The 27,222-nt window shown below is 29.2% G+C and overlaps 1 long non-coding RNA gene across 1 annotated transcript in view; it reads right to left on the bottom strand.

The window, feature by feature from the left end:
• The window catches only part of LOC133320390 (uncharacterized), a 53,053-nt gene extending 26,103 nt beyond the window's left edge, over positions 1-26,950 (bottom strand). The window contains exons 1-2 of the long non-coding RNA XR_009753762.1: positions 26,654-26,950; positions 13,555-13,574 (exon numbers count right to left, since the gene is read on the bottom strand). This is a non-coding gene — a long non-coding RNA (uncharacterized LOC133320390). The remainder of the gene's footprint in view (positions 1-13,554; positions 13,575-26,653) is intronic.
• Between the last annotated feature and the right edge of the window lie 272 nt (positions 26,951-27,222).

The following is a 27,222-nucleotide window of genomic DNA, read 5'->3' as shown; positions in this document are numbered from 1 at the left end:
ATTGAATCCTTACAGCAAATTACAAACCAACAAATCGTTAAGTTTGTAAATTTCAATGTTCCATCAATCCAGTATTAGCATTGGATTCGATTTGTTAAATAAATATTGACTCCAATTATATAACTAGATTAACGGTCAGTGATTTTTTGGAACCTTATTTCATAGTTTAAAAAAAATCTGTGGTCGTATCAAATAAATCCTATTTGTTTCTTATATGGTTAACTCGGTTTTTAATAAAAAAAATATTTCAGCTATAAGTAGGGCAGCAATGACAGATTATATATATATTTTTTGATACAGTTACTAGACTATTTTTGTAAGTTTATCATTGTCAACTTTTAACAAACAAAACTTTTACTATTTTATAAGCGATTCCTCCTAAAACAATAATTTTCAATAGGAGCAAAGTGGCGAGATCAATTTTATTGTTATATACAAACGAAATTAATAATAATGTATCTTGGCAAAGAAAGAATTAAAAACTGAACCATTATAAAAAACGTTCAAACATATAACAAATACTGTCAAATACTACGAAGTGTATTTTATTGAATGAAGTGAAAATTAAAATCATAAAACATAGCACATAATCAATTTCGCGGATACAGACAACCATTAACACAATTTTATTCATATAAGCATCTATTCATATCCGAATTCAGACTTTATATATCCTGTCATTGAGGCTTGAAATTGCGTAAATCGTTTTGGTCTATAACAATGGACATGTTATGGACAAGATCATTAACAGGGATTCGGACGTCGCGTAGCGTTGGCACTAATTTGTGTCGGTTGAATGACAGACACACAAACGAACTGATTGACGGCTTTCATTAGCGGAGTTGTATACTTTATTTACTAAGTGAAACTTTACAATGCTTGAAATACTCGAAACACAGCTCCTACGTGCTCGAACTTAACATAAATCTAAATGTTTCACTTTCATTTTAACAAAGTTTCATGTCAATGTTTCATATAGAATGTATCGTCTTTATTTGAATAACAATATTTTTTTCACAAATTATCTAACAATAAAATTAACGGTTAAGTTATTGATTCTATCGTCATTTTTTTCAAGCACATTTTTTAAGAGGTTATATTTAAAAAAGATAAAGTTGAGGCACGATTCTTAGAGACGTCTTCAGCTCCGGTGCTAACGGCGATTAAAGATTTTATGGTCATATAAATATTGGACGAACGTCAGTCTAGGCTCTATTAGAGCGCAACCATTAAATTTCTGATTATAATAATTTTGAAAATACTGAATCTTACACAAAAAATATCAGTATTCATAAATATCGTGTACGGCTAAATATTTGTGAAATAAGAAAACACATAATTCTCTTTAAATTCTAGATAACTTCTAAAATACTATCTGCCATTTTGAGTTTTGTCCATCATTCAGCAGAAATATTGTTTATTTTTATTATTATTTTTTATCTCTCAATACGCTATTTCATCTTTTTGCCAGTACATAAATATTATTGTTTTAAGTGGTAAACTTATTAAATTAAAGGATGTACTTAGGAGTTCTAATATATTTTTCATCTTATTTTTAACGAAAAAAAATATTGCTCAATTTATGTTATACGATAGACATGACTTTATTTACTATTCATATTTATCATTTTTTTGCTGAAAGTCCTTCTTCCCTGGTTTTAGCCTGAACATCGATGGTGCGAAAAAAATATAAGCAAGTATTTAAATTCTCCACGACATTTTTTCGATCCCATCGGACATTGCTTAGTTCACAAATGAAAATAAACAAAACTTAGCTAAACATATATTTTTTTTTTTTAATTTCAATACAATTACCTATATTTTATTTGTAAGAAACTGTAACGTTTTTCAAATTATAACTAATCTTCTTCCAAGTTTATATATAACTATATATATGGGAATAATAATCTAGATGGTTGGCTGTACTATCATCGGTTTCCAGCGTGTTGTCCAAACAATGAGATCATAGAATCAATCGAAGAATGAGTCTGAGTAATTGTATGTATCTGTTTTCGCTGAAAATTCACGTGTTGACAAAAATAATCGCATACCACCTACCTTACCCAACCGTGTTTCCTCTATAATAAAGGCCTATATTTCTAAAAAGCAAGTACTTAGAAATCTACGAAGTCTAGACGTGAATAAGATTAGTCTTAGGGACTTAGGTCCTTAGGGACCTGAAAGGTATTGCAGTCATAGTATAAATATTTGCATCCGAACTGTCTCCTATTTTTATACTATTTTATAATCTCTCTTTTAGTACTGGTATCAAGCCTAACTTACAAACTTTCCAACTTGAAATTAAATTAAATTACTTTTAGTATCTCTAAGGAAAAAAAGAAGCTATGCCAATCCAAGGAATCATCCAATTTCAATTAACTCTATGTTTTGTACGATTATGGAACGTATATTGAACAGGCGTGTCATGGCAGACTTAAATGATAGTGAACTTCTCAGTTGCCGCCAATAATGGCTATACACAAATCGGGAATCTTCACGTGTACGTCAAATACTTACCAATTATGTAGAGTTTATCTGCCGGTTTGGATGATACCGAAAAAAAATTGTAAAAAAACCGTTGTCAAGACCTTTAACTCCCTGATTTATCACGTGCTGTTTGCTATTTTAATGGATATTGCCGCAATTAATCTCTTTGCAATAGCCATTTTTGTATTTGAAAACAATTTCAATGTGTCCCATCTCAAAGCTTATACGTATAAATAAATCGATTTCCACTTATTGCTTGGTTTATTGGAGTCAAGGGAACATAAAAATATTTTTTTTGTTATTATTTTAGTCAACTACAGCTTATCCTATTTCCAAATCCATCCCGTAGCAACATTTTCTCGCTTCTTGTAAAATTTTTGCTTGATGAAATCTAGCTAAAAAATTGACAATTTACTCTCTCAGTATCTGAAAATTTAGGAAATAAAGTCTTATGAAAATAGATAATTGGTTTCATCTTTTAATTCAAATAAAATTTCTATTCCATATCTTGTTATTTTTGGATTTTTGTCTCGATTTTAAAGTTATGGTTGAATTGTATACCTTATTTTTCCTGCTCTTATCATCTGCATAGCTACAAAATCAATAATTTATATATTTTGTAATCTTATGTAGATGTGTGATTTTATGTGATGCAAGTAGGTTGTTTTATTTTGAAAATAAAGTTATGTTCCAACTAAGCCCTTTATAACAGGCTTATTAGTAAATATTTCATGAATTTCAGGTACAAATTATATTTCTTTGATGTTGTTTTATAGCCACTGGAATGCAGATCGAGGAAGATTTGTATACGAGTATGTCTAACGTATGTTTATAAAATGTTCAAAAAAGTTTTTTTTGATACTCCATGAAAAAAATGAATTTCAAATTGAAGTCACACTTTCAACTCGTCTGCCCATGATCAAAGTTGCTGTAAAGGAACCTTAACGTCGAGATTATGTAGTTACAAAAAAATAAAAATCGCATATTAACCGAAAAACTTTGTTTCAGTTAAAAAGCTTAAAATATAATTTTCTTTATCCATATTATTGCTAAAAATAATTAAAAAAATATGAAAAATAATATTTCTAACTTTTTGACATCAACCTAAAATTACAAGTTTAAAGCAATCTTTAAGTTAATATTACTTTCAAATAATTATTTAGTGTATAAAAAAGAAATGCACTACACAAAGGAACTATTTTATCCTAATACTATATAGTAGGTTTGGATAAAAACGCTTTAATTTTTATTAAATGCTAACTTATTATAAAGTAATAATAATAATATGAAAGAAATTTTAATAAATAGGACTTGCCAACATCTGGATGACTAGTAAAATAAAAAAAAATACATTCCTACGTCGCCAACTCAATTATAGTTACAACTTTTTATAATAAATTATCACATTAAATATTTTTTGTCTCGAAGAGCTGCATGTACCCTTAGCGTGAATTGTAAAGCTTTTTTTTTAATAAAAATATTCACATAATATTTTTAAATAAATACTTATTATAATATACTTGCTAATAATAACATATATATAATATTTTTATTTAATATTTATACGATAATATTCAATTATTTTAAATTCATAGTTATATATTTTTAAATAAGTCAATAAATCATTTTTAGTTCTATAACATTTGTGAACAAGAGGAATAAATAAATTAATATTTATTACTGTTATCATAATATTTGTACATAATATAAATGTATATAGATAAAATCGATAGATATTAATTTTTACAGAATTTATTTGACCGATGAACTGACAAACGTTGTAACGAAGAGTGTCAAAGCGATTACTGTTTTTTTTTCTTCTAATTATTCTCTATATTTGAAAAAAATTTGTTATTTAGGAGGAAAATATAAAAAATGTCCTTTAAACTCACGAACAAGAAAAGAATACTCGAGAACGAGTACTTTAGCGAGAGATCTTTAGGGACTTAACTTTTAAACCATAATTTTACCGGAAACAATTTTTAAAACACGAATTTTCATGAAATATTCACAGGTTTTAGAATTCGCAGTTTTAAGATCAAATACCAAAGAACAGCCTTCTTGTAATTTAAAATATATTACAATAAGATTGGTCAAATATAAGCATGTTATGAATGTTTTTAATAATTCGACACATCAAGAACAAACACAAATCAGAAATAATACCAAACTACATTCGTAACAATAATTTATTATTCAAAAAGACTATGGTTTACTAAAATACTTTAAATATAGGTACAGACACACAATAGTAATTAATTGACGCACGTGACCGCTCCTATTAAAATGGGTTCAAAGGAAAATCAATATTAAAGGATCTTCAAATGAAGTGGACAAATCGGTTCGTTAGTACGGTGATTATCACCGAATTAATTAGTTTTGCTGCAAATTGACGCTAAGCTCATATTTAAAGCTCACTTTTATGTGATTTGTCCCCTTCATCTGCTCGGTTCTGATAAGTTTTTGTTAAGGTTATTATAGCTTAGGTCATTTTTCATATGTCGGACGTTTTTTATTGACCTCATTATATCCCGTGGAGGTGATTATCACCGAAATAATTAGTCCGTCAATTTATCGCGAAACTAATTAGTTTGATGTCATTTTTAACCACCACTTATGAGATTTTCGTTTTATCTTTTAAAGACAGAAAGGTTAAAATAATTAATTAATTTAAAAGTGATTTTAATTTACCAATAGCAAATCGATTAATATAAAAGGAATATTAATACTTTGTTGTTTGTTAAAAATTTGTGTCATTATATGATATAATTACAAACAGAAATTATACTAATAAATATGTAAATAAATTAAAGGCTACGAAGTTTTTATAACTTACAAACTGGTTTGTCAAACTCCGTTATTATCGCTTAATTAAATATGTAACTAACATGATAATCGTTATACATATACGGGACTGGAATAAAGATTGTTATCACAAGTGCCACTTTACAAATGTTTCTTCTGTGAACAGAATATCCTAAAATTTCCTTTTATATTTGAAATAACAAGAGTATATCACGAGTGAATGACCTTCCCTTTGAATAGCGGTCAAACGAAAATGGTAACCCATAACATCAGTATCATTTTGTTGAAATATAATAATGAGAGTAAAGATCAAAAAAGTGTTTAAAAAGACGTTTTTAGTCCAACATCTCTTCATTCAGTGAACTAGCTACATACTTACCTTACAACTGTCATTTAACAAGAATACATTCTAGGCTACTTCTATTCTTAATGGATACTAACTTACTTCATTGTATTCGCTCACTGTGGAGTCTGGTATTAAATGTTACGAGAATTAAAGTTGAATATACAATAACACAAAGTATAGTATTTAGAAGAAATTAAATTTAAAAAATTTTTGTCATCCATAGGCTACATGTGACTTAAAAAAATATTTTTATAGTATATTAATTCAGCAAACTTAAATTTGCCTCACATTTATTTCATCTATGTATGTTGTATGGCATACTTTGTATAACAATTTTACGAAATCTCGTAAGGAATTATTAATTTATGTAAATGTACTCGTATTATATAAAATCATCATCGAGAGACTCCTGGTTGTCTACTCATACCCAGCTTTATGATAATTAAAAAAAACTCATGTTTATAAAACCAGTTTATAATAAATTTTTGTAACACGTTTTTATAAATAATGATGGTTCGGAAAACGTTCAGATGTTCGTAAAAAGTCTCAAAGATGGCCATTAGGAAGTTTAAATATTATTTATATATATTTTTGTAAACATTTCATAAAAGATATAACCACAATGTGCTTGCAATGACTTAATCAAAATCAGTTCTTAAGAAACACTATGCCGTGATATGAAATTCAAAAAAGGTAATAATTATCATCTATTTGTAATTAATTATAAAAAAAAACTTCTGTCAATAAACTAAAATAGATAGAATACGTTCTACACGCTATAATTTTCTAAAGGCTATAAAATTGGTAGAATTTGTTAAAATGTAAATACAATATACTTTTAATATTTTCTTAGATCAATACGTTTCACTTGTGATTTATTAATTAAGTCATATCCCTTGACATTTTATGTTCATGTAATATTAAGCCTTGTCCCTAAAATGATAGTAAAGCAGATTAGCCTTTTTATACATTTAAAATTATTTTTTCCTTTTTTTTAACATACATATGGACTAATTCTTGGTAAAATATAAAACTAAAATATTTATATCTCTGAACTCTGTATAAATTTAGAGACGTTTCAGATACTAGGAATTTTGTCATATTATTTTAATTAAATTTATAATAGGTATGGTTATTAAGTATTATTAAAAGTGAATACAGCAACTTTTAAAATACCTTAATTACTGATAATTGCTAGTGATACGGTAAGTTCAGAGTAATCATCTTCACCTAGGGAAATGGACTAATCACGAATGTTTTAAAACAAAGTTTATTTCCTTGTGGTATGGCCGATACTATATATAGTGATGTTTCTAATATAATTTATACAAAGAAGATATCCTCCCAAACTACTGGGCTTGTATTAAAAATATTATTTAAAATTTTCTATAACAATACATAATTATATTATTTGCTATTCATATCTTTTAAACCTTTATAATTGATATTGGTTTTACATTGATTAAAAAATATTTTTTAACAGAGTGCCACATTCCGAACGGTATGACGGCGTACTGTGGACGACCTCTGTCCCATCTAGGGGATATAGGACATAGGACCAAGAAGAGAGAGAGACAGTTAACTTCATATGAAAATGAAAATGAATAACAATTCTTCAATGGTAATAATTTTTGTTCACTTTGTAGTATCTTCTATTTTATTTTAGTATTGGATAGCTTACTGAAAAAGCCATTTCAAACATTTTGCGCTCTTGCTTTGATCCTGCGTGCTTTTTTTAAAGACATTTATACACAGTTTGCAGTCCGTTATATCTGGATCTAAAATTATTTTCGGAATATGAAACTTGTTTCTGGTACTAGAAATACATGTTTTTTTTTTATTTGAAGTAAATTATGAGGCACCTTTGATGTACCTAAGGTCTTGTTACTTAACTAAATTCTCAGCACCTGTTTCAGGCTCAAATTTGTATGCAAATCCATTTAAATCGCACCGGACATAGATTTCGTAACTCCATTTGTGTGTCTTGTTAGAATGATGTCCTCATATTGTGTTGATCTTCGAGGAGCAAGTTTGGTTTTAAGCTCAGAAATACTTATCGTGGGCACATTGTAGTAGATTTTAACATTTCTTTTTTTTTAACATAAGGGTATAATATGAATGTATTTACTCTCAAAAAATAAATTTAGTTATTACCCAGTTACCATGCCTCTTTAACTTATGATTGACATTATATACATTGAATTTTAAGTTTACGGCTTTTTAAACACCTAATTACATTATAATTTTGATTTTATACTCTGTAATAATAAGATTTTTCCAAAATTGTGTCGCATTGTAAGGGATTTTTTTTGTCTGAAATATAAGCTGGTGGCATCTAGTTTTTGAGAACTACCTACCTTACTGTTCTATTATTTTCAATGAAATCATCTTCAATTAATAACTACAAATGGATTTTGAAAAAGCCTCCTATAAGGTTAAACACATTATTCTCATGTAAAAACTACAAGAGCTTGGGATTCAATGTGATCTTCTAAAATGCTTCAAATCCTATGTCACAATAAAAGTAAAAACATTTGGTTCCAGGAAATGTTAGCGGCATCTTTATAAAGGTATTATCTGACGTTCCTCAGGGTTCTATTTTGAGTCCATTGCTATATTACACGCAGGTCTGTGTCATTTTCCTATGTTTCGTGCATTCACAATATATATGTTCGACGAAAAAAACTATTTCTTGCAGTAAAATTTTAGTTTTTACTATTGTAATGTTATCCAAAAAGATTTTTATAATATGTCAATTTATAACAAGTGTAATAGAATAACTGTTGTCATCAAAAAGTTGAAATATATAAGTTCTAGTCGAAACATTAGGATAACTTATTATATTTTTAACTTTGATGGAGTTTCTATTGAATTAGTAGACTTTATCAGAAGTCTAAGAATCCAATTAGACGAAAAAATTACAATAGCCGACCATATCGATATAGTCATTAGGAAATGCTTTGTAAATAACAATAATAGTACGCGCACGTTATTCGTTTCAAGGTGTACATTTTGTAAAAATAACTTTATTATTGGTAGTGTTGTTGTTATTATCGATATTTCTTATGCAGCAGTATGTGATCTCCTTGGCAGTCTTTATTCAAGGATACACTGTACCCAGTCTAGAAGGAATTTCTACACATTTTATGACGCTTGTCAATATTCCCTAATAAAACCACTTAAATTCGACATATACAGTGTGAAATTGACTGTAGGAAGTTGCTCTCTGCCTTTTCTCTTTCTTTTTCCAGTCATCGTAGAAAGCATGCTGAATTATTTGCCGCTACTAATATTAATACGGATTATCCCTCTAATTTAATATTATATCATATCACCAAGCCGACAAAGCCTAAAATGGCTATATATCTAGCCTATATTGTTAATTTATTCAAAGCTAAAAAACTAATTTTAGAAAGCATGTGTATCGTTAGTAAATATATTATGTTTACTGTTAGATTCTCCAATAAAACTTATAAAATATATATTATTTATGTCTATCATTTTATTTTAATTTTATTTAAGAGTCATTATCGAGAAAGCGTTTAAAAATATTATTAATATTACATACCCTATACAATCCATACACATACAATCCACGCTTCCATTTACTTAAATTTTTCTTTTACAGACAACGACACTTATTATAGTTTTTATTTTAAATATTAGTGCTAATGTAGTTCAAGTAGCTCGGCTTAGATACAGTAGTGCAGTAAACATGTGCATATACAACAAGACATGTCGAAGAACATTATGGCTTCTGACATGCGATACCGACTATCTCACAATGTAAATCAATGGCCAAAATAAATTTGTAATAAACAGGAGTACATAGAATGAAAAAAAAATCAAACAAACAGTTCAGTTAGTGTCTAGAAAAATGTAAAAAGGTATCTTAAACTTAGCTTTTCTCATACAAAAATTTAAATAACTTTTTTTGCTCGTAAGTTTACGGTACATAACATTGTTTTCATTCAAGAGATGTCACGTCGGTTATCATTTGGCAAATAAACTCACTTAACAAAAAATAAAAATAATATTTTAATGTAACAAATAATATTTAAAGCGTGAGAAATATTACATTAAATTGTTTGAATGTAGAGAAGAAGACATCGATTAATTATAGCTTGTAGACTGACGTGAACAAAGGCGAGAATCTCACAATAAATTACGATAATATTTTCGTTTAGATAACGTTCTCATGAAATGCTTTTAGATTTGGGCTACAAGAAACCTTTCGGCGCAATCGGTCTAATAAAGTACAATTAGATGCTCGATTCCAATAAATGTTTTTGAAGTTTTAATACAATCTAATCAATGTGTCTTCGTGCTTTATTTACGACAAAGCCTTGATAGCATAATGGGAGATGAAGTTGGCGGTGGCGCGATCAAAGCTACTAGGATAGAGGAAATTATTACTTAAGTTCAACCAGTAGAGTCGAAATTCATGGTGTGCTCTCTAAGGATGCATCAAGGTTTTGATACGCCGATATAATTTTAACATAATGTCGACGTGTTTTGTTGAGACATACTTGTATCGAATTTAAGGATTATTATGGGAATAGAATTCTGTTAAAAAATAGATAATTTATACTGTTTAACATTAAAGCCGCTTTACAATTAATTTATTTATAGCCATTAAATTAAAAAAAAAAACGTATTTTATCATGTTTGTAAAACTGTTATGAAATATTTTTTTATACACTTAAAATGTATAGATTAATATTTTTTTAGAGGAGAGAAGCAATAGAAAGTTATTGCTTAACAGCAGTTTTAATAATTACGAAACAAATTCAGAAACTTTGAAAAGTTTATATTTGTTTTTTGGCCTAATATTTGGAAGTAAGATTCCCTTTAACAGGTTACATATTATCAATTAAACATCTTAATATGTTCGTTGCCATGCTTTCTACAACATCAGGATTTTGTTTCTTTATTCCGCAGCTACAAAACTTCTTCACAAATATCTTATACTTTTAAAATAACCAGTCACACTTTAAAAATCAGATTATTTACTTATTATCAATTTAAAAACAAACATGGCGGCAATTCAAATGTTTCGGTTATCTCAAAAATCAAACCATTTTATCATCATGGCCCTCATTGGTTCGATGTCATCGATATACTGGCACGCCACATTCATATAAAGCGAAGCTTATCAGAAATAAGCGTAGAAATCTAAGAATATAACGTACATACATATTTTCTTTTCCAGAGATCTAAGCGATAAGGAATATAAATAACATAGTATCGCGTGTTGTACGGTGGCCGATATGTTTTTATTGATAGGTTCAAATATAATCTCTATTTCCTGTTGTAAAGGTTGTATGTTGTATAACTGATACCGTGTAGGTTACATGAGTTCCGCAACGTCTCCGCCAATTTCCATTCAGGATCGAAGGTTAAACGAAGCGTTTGAATACTTCCTTCATCCAGACGTAGCCAGGGAATATTTAGAAATCAAATTAGACAATACTGTCATTATTAAAAAAGATTTTGTATTTTTATATCTGGAACATGTTTATAAGCAATCAGCTCTATCCTATAAAATTTGATTTGTGGTTTTATGTTAATAGCGGATCTATGCTACTCTCCTATTCGATGTTAAAACTATAAATATAAATTTTCTATTCCTAAAAAAATGATCCAAGGATTCATTTCGTGAAGAGAAAAAAGCAAAAACAGAAGGACTGTTGAATATAGAAATTAAAGTTAAACATACAAATACATAAGACATACGCTAGCAATGCAATGCATTCTGACGGTAAAATAAAGTATCTACTTAGAAAAAGGGATCATTTGATAAAACAAATTAAGTAACCATTTCATAAATGATAATATGCGCTTACTATCACACAAAGATAATGATCTTATACTTGCGAATACACTTGCGCATCAACGGCTTCGGGTTTTAATACAAGTTAATTGAGTAATATGAGTTTTTGAACTTTGTCTTTACTGTCGCTATTTTATCAAACAGTGATATACATGTTTAAAAGAAAACATAAATTACATTAATAAGATTATAACGTTGTTAGAATAAACAAAAACCGATACTATTGAATATTTTAGCACCAGCGAGAAGAGTTCTAATGATAAATTCAAATCTCGCCTCTCGGGAACAAAGCAATCAGATGCCGTACAAAGGTTACCTTGCTTGCGGCGAAAGTTTACCTACAAACTTGAGGAGAGCGTACGCCGTCACTTTGGTTTACAGTTGATTAAAATTTTGCTCGATGGATTTTAATGCGGTTTTGCCAATAACATTCCTCCTTCCTCCTTCGATTATCTAATTCTGCTTGTTAGTTCAGTTTGATAATTTTAGTTAAAACTCGTCGGCGCTTAATCAAATTATTTCGGACATCAATTTTCATGTTCTTATAATATTACTGTACCACTTGTCAGTCCAGTTTGGGTAGATTTCATATTCATAGGGATCCTGGAGTAATGAGATTCAGAAACCAAACTTAGATTGCCGATCCAGAAGATAAATACGAAAATACTAAAAACTTTCAAAACGACTTTTTAAAGTTTTCTGCTCTTTACCGATTTCAGCTCAAAATTTACTAGAGCTATAAAAGAATAGTGCAGTATAATGTAAGAATTGTTATTTATATGAACAAAATCTATTTTCTGCAAAATTCCGTCAGTCAAAATATTGGATTTATAAGAGGTACTGTGTTTATTTTGATACTTAATTCACCCATTAAGTTTTATATATATATTCGTTTAATACGTATTTTAACACATTACTATACTCTTTAGCTATTTTAGTCGCATTTGCTTTATTTTTATTTATATGTAGAATTATTATTATTGACCGTGGCAAAAACTTCCTATTAAGTTTATTAAAATAATATTACTTAAAATATAAGTTCTCTTGAAATTAATGTAAATATAAATTTAGGGATGTTAACTATTGCCACAAAATTAACCTGAAATCGTGACTAGCCATAATTAACGTTTTAAGTAATGATAAGAATCTGTTTATCTTCTCTTCTTAATATGGAATGTACTATTTGCTACTTTGTGAGTACCGATACATAACAAATAAATATATTTATTTTTCATAAAAAAATGACTTATTTTATACTCAAACATTATGAACATTAAAAACCATATAAAAATTTAACTAGGCACACAAATATAAAGACGAATTATTTACTTCAGATTGTTTTTATTGCGCGATCGTCCAGAAGTTTTTAATACGCTTAAGTTCACAACTTGTTCTGTTTATTGTCAAGGGAAATATGTATTTTGTCTAACTTTGCCGAATCATTGACCTTAATAAAAAATAGGAAGCTTTACTTTTGTTTTCATTATATATAAAGAATGAAAATACAAAGTTGTAATTCATTATTTTAAAATTTATTTATCGTGTCTGGTGTATAGGGTTCATGAAATATTGTGTTGTTTATCCTATTTCCATTATATATACATACATACATATGGAATTTTTAATATAATTTTATACTATATGATAATTGGAAGGCTAAAAGAAATTTTTAACAATAATGGAATAATCATACATATTGGTAAATAAATGGAATTTAAAATTGTCCTACCACCCAACAAGGATTCTTAAATGAAGCGGTAACAAAAAATGTCGTATCCAATCAATTCTTCGCCCGTAGCGGGTATGCTTTAACCTTATAAATAAGTCCTTATATTTAATATTTCATCTTTATACCAATACAGTTAAGATAGATATTTGCTTGTTTTTTGTTTTCCTGATATTCCATCAAGTCCAAAAATTGGGACGCTCCGAGACATTGATTTCCTTAATGTTTGACTGAGTATCTATCAATTTATTTGATTCGTTTGATTTAATAGTCGATTGAGATATTAATTAGGCGTAAATAAGAAAAGGCATTGAAGGAATATAGTGCAGCTGCCATCTTGTTTTTATTGATACTCACATTATATCTTCCTTTAATATCTGGAACAGAAATAACATTATTATTTGTTATTTGAAATATAATACAAAATAATAAATACAAATTGATTTCTTTCTAACCATAATAACAAAATATAACAAAGAGATTGCCGAAATCTTTGTTTACGTGTACTTCATTCATTGTTAGGCTTCTATTATCTTTTTATAGGCTTCTAAGCTGTCTGAAGCACACCTATTTCATGTACTACAAATTGAAAAGCGTTTCCCACCATAATCTCACATAAAAAACCATAATATTAAAGAACCACTGTACAATATACTAATCCAGCGTTATCTGGAAAATAGGCTCTGTGTAAATGGAAAAGGCATTATCAGTTCCCGAAGGACCATCCAGTTTGGAGCTGAAGGCTGGAAGGGTCTATTATGTAAATTGTGATGATATTTTTTATTAAATTCGTAACACGATATTTTAATAGAAGGCTTTTAGTCAATGCAAATTCCTTAATGGCCAGTCTTGGCGTTCTATCAGCGTTGAAGGTAAATTTTCTTATAGCAGAATGATGTTACCCGATTTTATGCTAAGATTTTATAATTTGTTTTGAATTTTAAAGTGTTCCATATTTTGCCGTTTTAATGGAATTTACTCCTTTGCGGAATATATGTTTATTTTTATTTTTATTTCATTATAATGAATTTTTCGATTTTTTATATAAACGACGACCTTTGTCGTGAATTAAAATTTTTAAAATTTGTAGGAAAGAGTAAAATAATATTTTGTGTCCGTATTACCAGCCCAAAACCTTTCTGTCGTTCACTAAACCTTTGAAATAACCTATTACCTGTGGTCTCTTATTCAGGTTACATACATTCTTTTTATTACTGTAACCTTCTCTGGTCTTTACGTGCTAAATTCCCTATAATCCTCCCTAAGCCCCGAGTGGGAGTCCATGGATGAAAAACATCTTCGGAACTTTACTGTTACTCCTTTATACATTACATTGGATTAACATCCGGGCATTTATTTTTATTCTATATTTGACTAAGCATACAATATTGAAGATTTGTCAAATAAACAAAAATATTTATAGTTATCTCTAGGTATTTTGAATGACAATTGATTTCTGTGTAATAGCAATAGACGAAATTTGAACCGATTTATATTTTAGGTTAAAGTAGCGTAGCTTTTATAAAAAACTTATGATATTTTACGACATAAACAAAGAAAAGATATAAATGTATTTCATCCAAGAATTTGCAAAGGTCTAATTTCCAGCATACCTATTCCCGAACAAAGTGCACATAAAGTAAATATGAGGGATAATGATATAAATTCCTGTCCATAGGCCGGTTAAATGCTAACACAATATACAGACCCACTATTATATGAAGGATAAGCCCACTTTGAAACAAGACACTACAAAAGGGAACCCCATCAAAATTCTGATGCCGTCAGAGCCCATATTTATCATTTTCCGCAATTTTCACTTACTGCGGAACATAGTGAGAGAGGTTCAAGCCATACACTTAACTATTTTTAATGTATAAATAAAAATAATGGAATAATATTTTATTTAGAAAATGGATAGATCGTTATAAAGAAGCCATGGTGTGATCAAAAAGTGAAGGGTCTAAAAAATAAGGGATAAGTATATTTTTTTCTTTCTAAAGGAGCTATCACGTTGTAACATCCTTTTAATGAGCACGGGCCCTACGCACTTTTATCGCAGTTCAAAGTTCATTATTTCTTTTGAAACTCATGCCCTTATAGCTTAGCTCGTTATGCACTCCTTTCTTAAACCATGACCTTTTGTATCTCATGGAACCGCGCGCCATTGATAGTTTACGCCTTATAAGACACCAAGGGCCTTTGAGCGCTGGGAAAAAAACTTGTTAACGTATACAGAATAACAGTTCTTTAAGCTTACCCTATGTTTGCATCAACATACTAAATACGTATCGTTTCCTGTACTTCATTAAAAAATTAAACTAAATGAAAATAATAGTATCGACAGTGGTATACAAATGAAAAACTGAAAAAGGTTAGTATTTTGTTTGAAGGCCCAAATTTGGAAAAGATACAGTAAATTTTTTTAAGAAACATTACAGAGGTATGTGATTGTTTCTTTACTTTTTATTTAGAATAGAATTTCAAAAATACTTTGAATATATATGAACTATTGAATCCGGATTTAAATATTAAGAGAATACTGGCAAACATATGCAATTTTATCCTATCAGAATTACTGTAGTCCTCCGTTTCTATCAAATGTTCTCATAAATTTGCTTTAATTTAAAATAAACCATATGTATAAAAATACAGTGAAAATATTTTTTAAAATATGAGCACCCGTTGACCCACAGCAAGAGCGGGGCAGGTTAAGCTTTATACCCTCATTAATACAAGAAAACGCTTTGTCTTTTAGGGTTTCCATCAAGTGTAACCAGAAAGATCATAAAATATGAAAGACAATTTTATAGGATTTACTTTCATTTGCTTTTTATAAAAAGCCATATGAAGGCAGAGTTTGAGGCCGTATGTGTTAAAAGGATTCAAATAATTGATACGCTTCAACCAGAAGGCGAAAGTCACAAATGAGTGATAGTTTTTCGCAAAAAGTGAAATAAAAATAAACTAGCACGTAGGGATGGATCACTAATGGTCGTTTCGTTTAGCCGGTTTATTCAGACTCCCGGCCCTCTGTAAATCATTCTGGGAGGGACGACTTCAATTAGAACATTCTCGGTTGATATCCTCCTAACATTACTTTGTACACTCCTTTTAACAAATGGAATACTGTGGAAAATAACCAGAAACAACGCGGATAGAACAACCTAATATTTTACTCGGAAAGATTTTTAAATGAATACTAGCGAAAGTCTTAGATCTCATTACGGAAAGATTTTTATTTTGTGACTTGTTTTTAAGTAATTCCTTTGTATTAAATAAAAAAATAATATCGACTACGTTTAAGTTTTACGATTTTCTCTAAGAATAAGTTGAATGGATGGGATGTTTTAACTTTACCCGAACTTAAATTCAATAAATTTTTAAAGACAAAAGAAAAACATTTTTGATTTTATGTACCTATAATAAATTTATATTTTAAATCAAATCTATATGATTTTATATTTTTTTACAGAAAACAACGACTTTAAATGACACCAAACGAGGTAAAAACGCATCGGACTTACTTAATCGTAATTTAATATTGATTTCAGTTTTAATCCCTTACCAACTAGTGTACAACCATCAGTTGCCTCACAATGAAAAATACATGTCGAAAAATACAAGACAAAAATATATATAACAATATATTTTCTTACCTTTGAAATATTTGTAATGTCCAGCAGAGTAACATTTAAGTTTTAATGAATGTTGTTGTTGTTGACGTTACATGCAAAATTAATATTATAATCCAAGGAATTAATGTATCGCTCAAAGTTACTAGCACCATAGAGCAGACAAGTTTTATAATCCAATATATTAGAGTTAGCAAATCAGGAGAACCGTTCACGTTAAAGCAATTCGAAAGCGCTTCAAAATTCGTGTTACGAATATCAATACAGCAATGAATTTAATTAACGCGCAAACATTATTCGATTTTTTATCGGCGTTCAATTAAAACCTCTTTACCTATAATTGATTTCAGTAATGGATTATATTGCACTGGTTTTTACTTTTTGAATGAGAGTGGTAATTTAAATATTATTTACATATAAAAATAATCTAGTTAAATATTTTCACTCGTATGGGAAATACGTTTTAATTGACCGTTTTTATTTAGAACACAAAATATTATAGTCTTCTTGTATAATATACCGCTACAAAAAGATAGTATCGAGTACCTTTGAGTGTATCAAAACACATTACTTTCACTTAAATGAACACATGGAAAATGAGATCTGAACCTTATCACGTCCACGAAGATTCTAAAGTTGCTTGCATTTGAATGCTTTAGTTTTCAGCAAGTTGTTGTATGCCCTAACGCAATGCCTCATGACATATGACTTTGATATAATGATGTGTGGGCGGTAATTGACAGTGAAATAATGAGGCGAAAAATGTTGAGTGCCATAGAAATTTTGATTGCAGGTCTTGTGAACTAGAGGGGTTACTTAGTGGCGTGTATGACATTATGGAGAACGAGAAAATCTTACACTTGTGTATGCACACCTCATGTTATGCAATTTTATTATTTTCATATAACAGTGTACAGTTAATATTTCCAAAGATACAAATGTGAACGTAGGTTATATGATTCATTTAAAAATTGAACGGATTTGGAAAGTGATAAAATAATTATCATCTTTTGTAGATAAGTAGACAGAATACGTGGTTTAAAATCATACATGTGCTTCATGCCGAGTTGCAGGATTTATTTATTATATTTGATTTCATAACTGCTATTGGTAGATAAGTTTATGACTGCTGTTAGGATTCACATATGGTAGTAATAATTTAATCTTCTTATAAACTTTGAAAAGAAGATAAATTTCAATTCGTCCATTCTGTTTGCAAATTCTGAACGTGTTTGTGTAAGAAAATAAGTTCCTAAGCTTAAAGCGAAGCTTGTGCTAGCATGCTTAGGAGAAAATCCATTCCCTGTAAATGGAGTTTAAAACATTCAAGGGATTAATTATAAATTTTGGGACTTTAAATAAAGTTTAGAGCAGGTATTCAATAATAGGCTAAAAAATTCAGTCTTAATGAATAATTGAAGACTTTTTTGTCTTTGTAATACTTTTTAACAATTATAATTTAAAAAATATATATTTATATAGACGTAACGGGTGACGTGAAGGATAGAAAACTACGAAAAGACATATTTCAAACAAAGTTTTTTTTTATTAATAAAATTAATTATTTCTAAATGACGCACTTTATGACTTTTTTTTCTTATTTAATTATAATCTCGTGTTATAATATTGTATTTTGTCTCTTTGCATTAAAATATCAAATGTAAAAAAAAATGAAATAATAAGATTTAACCTGTAATAATAGTTTCAATTCACAGTTAAAGGAAACCTAGTCAGTCATTTTTCCATTAATATTATAAATGAAAAAGTGTCTGGAACTCGAATGAATATTGAAGTTTATGCAGAAAAATTGTGTTTGCTAAGCAAACTAGCGATCATCAAAATATTTGCTTTAGATGATAAGTTATATTTCATTTCATAACGTAATTTACATTCCCGAGAAAAATTATAACTTTGAGGTCAAAGTGTATTAGTGTCGTGCTTAGAATGATTTGTGACAATTTAATTCATATACGTTTTTGTATTTAGAAATTAAAAACTTTGGTTGTTTTTTTAGATTTTCATTACTTATAAGTTATATTTTTGGTTTATGTTGGTTTTTAATTGCTCTATTAGAATGCAAGACGCAAAACCTAAAATGAAGAAGCTTTGGGTATTAACGGTCAACATACGGGATAACAGACGTAGTAAAGTAGATTTAAAGTTGTTCCATTATACATTTGGACAGAGCGGAAATTATTTGAAATGAGCACGAAATATTTGGACCCTAAATTAACATAATCCTTGGAGTAAGAGCCTTCATCCGGAACTTTCTATCTCATGTAATTAATTCAGATATTTTGGGGATCCTAGTGATATTTTTTAGGTCTTTTGATTAACATAAAATTTTATACTTTCATATTAAATACTTATATCCAAATAATGAATATTACAAAAATTGTTATTTCATAAATCATATAATTAAAAAGAAGATGCAGGCACAAGTTGACACAGCTTTAAAATTTTTTGAATGATGATTATATGGTTCTATTCAAAACTATAAAAAGCATTGCTTGAAGGCTATCTCAAAATATATCATGGCCATCGGCAATTCGGATTATCTCCACTCGTCTGAAATACTTTATCTCAAATATCAATCACAAAAGGAAAGGAAAGTAATTATGAAATAAAGGCAAATGAAATACCTTTTAGCTCATTCTTTTTTTTATGTGAACGTCTCTTGTGAGACAGTTGTGGGTTTAAGGACCTTAAACATTTGAAGCCTAGATAACCTCTTTAAGTACTTTCAATATCAATATACTTATTGTATTCGATCTTAATATTTTCTCCTTAATCTTCTGGTCGGGAAGCAATTTTCCATTGTATCAGTCAAAATTTCATTCTTCACTCGAGGCAAAAAGTAAACACAAAAAGGTTAAGTCAGGGATGTAGGGTCATCCGTCAATATTTGCATTGAATTGGGTAATTCCCCTGTTTGCTTTGTATTTTCATTTCCAAGATTTCTGAATGCCCCCTTATATTTGTATTACTAAATCCAAATTCTTTTATTTTTCTTCAGTCTTCAAGTACAGGAAACTCTTCTGTTACGATCAATCGATATATTTTATTACACTTCAGTGTTGATGATTTGGCTTTGAACTTAAAATATTCTCAGTTTTGTTTAGATTCGTTTTAAAAATTTAAATTCATTTCGTAAGTAGAGGAAAAATCTCTAAAATTTTAATTAAAATGCGTGTCCGAACCTGTCACAGCGTAACCTGCGCGACCTTAATGCGGGTATCAATTTTATTATGCTAATAAAACACTTAACAATCCTGTTTGCTTTATTTGTATATCGATGTCTCCGTAATTAAGCTTTTTGATTGCTCTTGTAATAAGATATAAAACAAAAACTTTGTTTATTCTAAGCATAGCTGTTGTTTACTTTAATTGTTTCTTAATGTTTAATTGTTATTTGTGTTTAATATTTATTTAAACTTATTTTCTGATCTCCTAAATATCAGACTGATTTAAAAACAAGCTTTTGTTTATCGTTTATAACTTACGAAGTTTATTCTACCTAGAACTATCCAGCTGCTCCAATTTCGATCCGATATGTTTGGACAATAAAAAAAAATCTGCTAAAATTTAAATTAAAGTATACTTTAGAAAATATAGAACGACGGTATGACTCCGTCCCGATATAAAAGTTAAATATATAATCTACTTAATTCACCGACACGAATCAGGATACGATAACTTAATTGATAAAGATACTGAACGTTATATGTCGGAGGTTGCAGGTTCAGACCTTGCTCGTGGCGATGAATTTTCCGTTCTATATTTTCGAATTTTAATTTGCATCTTAATATTAGTTACTCTTAAAAGTAACATGTATAAATAGCAACATTAAAAAGCTTTATAAATTTTTGCTACGAGAAAACCGATAGGTGAAGCTAGTATTCGATATTAATCATATATATGTTATGGCGTCACCTCTGACGTTAATCACTACCAATACAGCAGTAACCAAGTAATCATTACAACACCATTGGTATTGTTATAATCTAACACCATGTTGTCAATTGTCATAAAATCTATACCTCAATTTAGTTCCGTTACATCGATCCGTTTAATTATGTTAATGACTATGAGAACTAATTAACAAGCTAATAAGACCATTAATGACTGGCTCAGAATTTTGTAAAAGCAAATATGATCTTTATTACACACAAAAATAGATTGTTATTGAATATAGCATTAATTAAATTAGATACCTTAGAGTTATTGTTAACTTTGAAATATGTCAACAAGTTTGCTTGACAAAACTCTAAGTATTGATTTGATAATTAATTTGCTTGAATATTTTAAGAGAAAAGTAAATGTATTTTGCAGTTCTTTACTTTGTTTTCTTTTTAATTTTTTTTTGCATATCACTAGTATTTGATATGAATGAAATAAAATTAAATTGATACTTTTTCAAATAGAAATGTTATATAAGGTATCATTTAGATCCTACAAAATAATTCTTAGCCGGACATCCGCAGTTCCAGCCGAGTGGAATTTATAATATGAACTGTGTCGCTACTGCTGCTGCTGACCTATTTTTTATCTGTAATGAACAACTTAAATAGCAATTATAGCATCACTAGCTTAATTAACGGATCCACTTTATTGTATGACATAATTATTAGTCTTCTAGGTTTTCATTAAAAATATATATATCCAGGAAAATATTGTTGAAAATTTTATTTTCACGTTAACATAATTTTCATCATGCAATAGAAAATATCAAATAAACTTAACACGTGATATAAAATCACCAAAATGCTGAACTTAATCAATTGAAACATAAAATAATCGTTATCATTTATGCTATAACCGACGGTTATCGCGATAATTATTATAACATAAATATTAATAGCTATTTTGTTTTAAACTGGGAACTTTGTTGCGGTCGCTGTTCATAAAAATAACATACACATAACTATGTTGATGTATTCTGTCTATATATTTAAATTAATTTTATATAACAATTGGGTTTTCCTAAATAGACCTTCCATGAAGACGAGAACGCATATATCATCAACATCAGTACCGCTGGCTTATCACCGTCCAATATTGATCCCAAGTCTCCATAAAAGTACGTAAATTTTTCCCCGATCCTTGGAGACAGCATTCAGTCTCTTGGAAGTCATGCTTGTGAATCGTCGGTCTGTCATGATGCAAAGCGGGCGTTTTGATCAGCCTACACCAGGCTCTTCAAAACGTGGTCTCCACTTTAACATATTTCTGCTCTATTGATTGTCTCACCACCTAGTTATATGACCGGCCGATTTTCATTTCATCGTACTAATTCTGGGAGCGATATCAGTTACTTTAGTTCCATAGCGGATGGCTTTACTCGGACTTCGTATGCCAGGAAACTCCCAGTATTCCATGCTATCTAGCTGGCTAAGTAACCATATGCTTGCGGACCAGCCTTACGGTGAGTGTCCACAATTCGGCTCTGTAAGTTTAGACTTAAAGCATCCAGGCACTTGAGATATGTTCTAGCTCCTTTCTTTGCATATTTATAACAAAACTAACATATACAGAATTATATTGAATTTATATTAAAAATATCACTGGATTGATTCATTTGCTTGTTTATTTTTAAAGGTATAACTATTTGAAAGTTATTATGTATTTTGTAGAATTGTTTCACAAACCATAATCAAGCATTTCGGCCGGTGATAAATAGATAAGTTTTAATTTCTTCGTTTTTATGTATTCAATCTCGGCTAATCCCGGCATTGAGCTCCGAGGAAAATGTCCGGAGAAAAAACAAGTACATAAAGAAGTCTCTCTCCTTAATCGGATTAGAGGATCTTAAAACATCCCAGACTATAGCATCTGCCTCTTAATCATTAACGAAGCGTTACAACCAACAGCTAAGCAAAAGTCCGAAATGTTTATTAAAACTCCCTAATTCGGATGATTAATCTCCTTACATCACAGTACTGCTAATTACGAAAAACCTATTTTTTTAATTTATACCCAAATAGGTGCCATAAAAATTAAATATTTGTAAGAGAATTTATGGTAATTGGTTTATATAAAAATATATTTTTAGTAAATATATAAATTTGTTGTTAATATTATTTCAAAAAACCTTATTCCGCCAAGAAGTATAAAGTTTCAGATTAGAGAGGCAACGGAACAAGATGTGAACTTTTAGTAATTTAGAATTCAAACACTGAGGAGAACGAGGATCTAAATACAGAGAAGAACTTACACGAATATCTTCAATACGTAAGCAAACATCACTATAGAGATTTGATCCAGTTGACTAAGGTTAAACTTATAATATTATTTTATTAAGAACTATTATATTATAAGAGATAAAAGTTACAGTATCAACAAGTTAGATCTCAAGTTACTAAAGTGGACGATTAACGTGGCAATAGTAGTCATAGGAACAAAAGCATATAGTTAGTTACTATTGAACACTAAGATTTAGACAGAATACTTTAGTAATATTAATTGCATTTTATGTCTGCCTTTAAGTCTTATTTGTATTTATGACACGTCTCTAACAATGATAAATTACGCACATACATGCAAATATACATTCTGAAAAGTTATGTATTAAAGAGAACAAAAAATTCTCCATGAGATTAGCTAATAGTGAAACCCAAAAGAGTATCGTATTTCATTCTTTAATAAAAACAGTACACTAGGATGGCGATCAACATACATAGCTGAATTAAATGTGCCTCAAATTCATTAATTATCGAAGTAATTAGAAATTTTTTTAATTATAAAATAGGAGAAATAGTAGACGGAAAGCAAACAGAGATTATTTAGTTGTAATAGGAAATAATGTCGCCTACTTTCACTTATTAAGAAACGGGACACTGGCATATAATTCGTCTTTGTAACTCGGAATTACATTATATATCCACTTTAATAAGGATATATTCGTATAGCTACGGAAGCATATATAATTTTGTCCAACGACGATATTTTTCCATATATTAATAGAATTTAATAGTTATATGTCGCACCTTCCTATATCCGTACGGCGGTATATTAACCACTAACTCTTTTACCCAGCCCGATTCTGGTTGATTTACGTTACGCTTAACAAGTTTCAAGTGATCTTACGTAGATGTAGATGCGTCAATTAGTTCAACCGCTAAGTACTTAAGACAGCCTAATATTCGAGCTACTTAGTGTTTAACAACTTAGCTACTTAAGAAAGCTAAATTTATGACTGAGCCCAGGTTAAGACAATTAGAAGCAAAAAAGAACTCGACGGTCGAAATATCACAGATTTATAATATTAGCATCCTAAAACATAGTTTAGTAAGTTTAGTAAGTAAATTAAAGTAAAAATACATCACGAATGCGTCTAGGGACTCCATTTGGCGCACTGAACTATTACGAAAACAAAAATCGAATGGATTTTGTAACTGTGAAAGTAAGAAAAAACTAATTTATCTGTTAGCTATCAACGGCAAGTCTAAACATTTTAGCAATTATTTTAAATTCGATGCCATTAAGCATAACGTGTACCCTAATGCAACTATTGTGTTTTTCACGAATGTGCTCACCTTGACCCAGTTTGGATATAATTTTGTTTTATTTTCGATGTGAGTATAATAGTTACCGTTTCCTGTGTCTAATGATATTTATCATTAACATATAATGAGAATTTATTTCACGGAATTGTTATAAAAAGTGTGGAACTAATCGGATACATGTTCAATGTACAATAACATTACTTAAAGCACATAATGTAACAATCATTTGTAAACGTACAGCAGCTATAAGAATGATATAAATATTTCAATTTATATTATAATATTATTTATGGTTTCAAGTGGAAATTTAGGTTGTTAAAATAAAACTACAGTTAACGAAACATTTTCAATTTTAACCATCAGAAAATATTATTTTTAATTTGTGAATTTTTAAAAGAAACCTTTATTATAATGTCGTTCAGTTTAAAAACTGAATGACGTATTCAGTCACCAACCTCTTATATAAAATTATAAAAGAGATGAAATAAAATAGCTTCATAAGCGCTAAAGATTGGAGGCATTTAATGAACTATAAAATAAATCTTGGTTTTGTAACACCAGATAGCGCCACCGAAGAGGCTTTAAAACACTTATAATGTTATGAATAAATATCTAAATATGCAAACGTAAATTATTAATTTATACAACACATTTTTCATGTATAATAACATTTTGTACATCAATATAGTTTATAATACGTAATTGCATGTTACGATAATCGTACACCTTAATGGTCTTTAAAAAGACCTTTGACTTGTATTTACATTTGCATCTTGTGACTTGATTAAGTTAATTAAACATCGTGCCGTTTCTTACGACTTATAATTAAAAGTTCACATAATGTATTCAACGAAGGACTTAATAAGATGTTATTTTAAATATGTTATGAATAATATAGGATCTTAGTATCAAGGATTTTAAAGCGGAGTCACAAAACACAGATTGAATTATAAGAGATTATGGAATAAAAATATTTGATTAAATGCTAAATGAACTCATTAATCTATTTAGTAAACTTAAGTTATTTTGTTTGTATTGCCTATTAAATGTAGATCTAACGACCCAATAGTGACGTCAAACGACTTTCTAAAAGAATTGACCTTTAGTTTAGTGTCGTTGATAAACCATTTTGACCTAATTTGTTCCCAGGCGTTAGATCGTCAATTCTGATTTAAAACCGATGACTTAAGTATTTTATAACCTGTGGCTTCTTTTAAAATTTTCTTGGCCTAAGAACATATTTTTTCTGTTCTCCGATTATTTAAGGTTATGGCTTTAACTACTAATTGTATGAGTTTTATAAGATGTCATCTCATTTTATATAAACCTATAACATTTTCCGAATACTGAGAGGCGATAATTGAGAGAAATATTTCTAGACTTAGTCATAAATTAAATTATAGCTTTTGTATTATATTCTATAATAATGAGATAAAAAAATATATATTTAGAAGAAATATCCACACAATACTGCGACCTCATTCTGTTTGCGCGATTCTACTCTGCTAGCGTAAATGATCCAATTCTAATATGAGTTTCTTGTTGTCAAGAAACATAGGATGTTGGAACAAGCGAAATAATCGCACTAAGATACAGCATAATGAAAAAAATATATATTGTATTTATTGTAACACAATAATTTGTCAATATATATAAAGTTTTTATAGCACTGTCGGATAGCATGAATATTTATATTAAACACTTAATTTTAACCAGTGAAATCTTTTTATTTTAAAGTCTCATGTTGTTATCAACAAACATTCATTATGAATAACATTAATTAAAATCCAGATAATCCAAGTCCGCGTTCAGATAGCAATGTTTAATAGAACCAGAATTTAAGACTATTTTCAACATAAAATTCTTCCGTGTTTTAATCAAAATTACTGAGTTATCATTCTTCCCTCAGTGGAGATATTTACAGTTTGTTATAGGATTCTTTGAGTTAGCATACGTTTCCTCTAGTTATTTATTTTAATATTTTTTAGATATAATAGGAGGGTCCAAAATATTTACACCTCTATTTCGTCATGTTAATCGGACGAAATCATTCTCGATATGAAAAATACATTTTATGATAAACATTTCAAATACATCGTGAAGTAAACATGTGACATAATATTTCAAATTGCTCAAATATAAGATGAAAAAAAAATGAATAAATAAAGGTAGTAACAAAATTTTTACACTATAAAAAAAATACGATTTGTTTTCCAGATGTCGTACATAATAAATCAAAGTAATATTAATAATAGTATGGCAATATTAATTTTTTGATGTGTATTATTTGCATAAATAAATATATTATTTTCTTACCTAATAACATCCGATGATATTCGAAAACCTCACAGTATTTTTTCACAGATCACAAGTTTTTGATCACAGTATAATATATTCTAAATACACTACAAACTATAACACAGTATTTAATGTCACTAACTCAACAACAACCGGTAGGAGTTATAAGTCATGTCATTTTAATAAAAATGCGTTAATAGAATTCAAAAAGCACAGTTTTTCTCACATACCGTAGCGTAATACGATCGCTGAGTAACACCAAAATTCAAAAAGGGTTATACAGAAACCCTAATAACGTGCTTCAAGCCCGACAGCCTGAAGGGAACTGTCGACTGAGCGGATACCTGCAGCGGTACGCACACTACTAAAGCTACGCACACACGCGCAGATTCAACTCCAGCGATTTTAAGCTTCGTCTCCACTTGTTGTATTTTTTTTTTCGTCCTAATACACACGCAGTGCACCAAGATCTGATTTACTGCAGATGCAGTAAGCACGATTTCTGTAAATTATTTAGGTTTCGAAATTATGACTTTATAAAACGCTTGCGCGAAATATTCCCTTCTGCGGGAAAATTCAAGAACGCT

This window comes from Danaus plexippus (genome assembly GCF_018135715.1).
Source record: "Danaus plexippus chromosome 18 unlocalized genomic scaffold, MEX_DaPlex mxdp_35, whole genome shotgun sequence".
Classification (NCBI taxonomy): domain Eukaryota; kingdom Metazoa; phylum Arthropoda; class Insecta; order Lepidoptera; family Nymphalidae; genus Danaus; species Danaus plexippus.
This window is presented reverse-complemented; position numbering and strand designations above follow the sequence as displayed.